At 35.5% G+C, this 814-nt stretch overlaps 1 protein-coding gene across 1 annotated transcript in view; it reads left to right on the top strand.

Annotated features, from left to right (window-relative positions):
• The window catches only part of TEX11 (testis expressed 11), a 191,742-nt gene that overhangs the window by 964 nt on the left and 189,964 nt on the right, over window positions 1-814 (top strand). The window lies entirely within an intron of this gene.

Below are 814 nucleotides of genomic sequence, written 5' to 3'. Positions count from 1 at the left end.
GTATAGTCCATGGGGTCACAAAGAGTTGGACACAACTGAGTGACTTTCACTTTCATTTTAAGGATTAAAAACATTGAGTAGGGATTATTACTTTTAAATATATTGTATTTGAGACCTGGTATTTACATAAATATTTGAAGCACACAGAAAAGTTTAGGAATGTAATGAAGACCTGTAAAACTACCACAAAGTTTTGTTGAATCTTCACATTTTGCCACATGCTTCTAAAAGATTGTGCTTAGTCGCTCAGTTTTGTCTGACTCTTTACGACCCCATGGACTGTAGCTTGCCAGGCTCCTCTGTCCGTGGGAATTCTCTGGGCAAGAATATTGGAGTGGGTTGCGATACCCTCCTCTAGGGGATCTTCCCGACCTAGGGATTGAACCCAGGTCTCCTGCCTTGCAGGTGGATTCTTTACCATCTGAGCCCCCAGGGATGCTCTCTAAAAGATTAAGGTGCCTTTTTTTCATCTTTGAAATATTACATAAATTGTTATCATTTTGTATGATATTTTCCTGCAAGTTGTATTTTTTTTTTGCTCTGTATTATGTTTTGGATATTTACCCATACAGATATTTTAGCTCTAGTTCATTTATTTATACTGCTTATTAGTAATATTACACTGACTATAAGTGTACCACAATTTATTTATCTAATCTCAACAGCATTACAACATTGTGTTTTGAAGAGTTTATCAGGAGCTTTCAAACATTTTTGACTACCACCAACACCAATGGAAAGGAAATATATTTTCCATCACATCTTGGTATATACACACTGTATCAAAAGTTTAATGAAATCATTTTACCCTTAT

This window comes from Bison bison, unplaced genomic scaffold (genome assembly GCF_000754665.1).
Source record: "Bison bison bison isolate TAMUID 2011002044 unplaced genomic scaffold, Bison_UMD1.0 scf7180017864537, whole genome shotgun sequence".
Classification (NCBI taxonomy): Eukaryota; Metazoa; Chordata; class Mammalia; order Artiodactyla; family Bovidae; genus Bison; species Bison bison.
The sequence above is the reverse complement of the archived record's forward strand: the minus strand, read 5'-3'. Positions and strand labels throughout refer to the sequence as shown.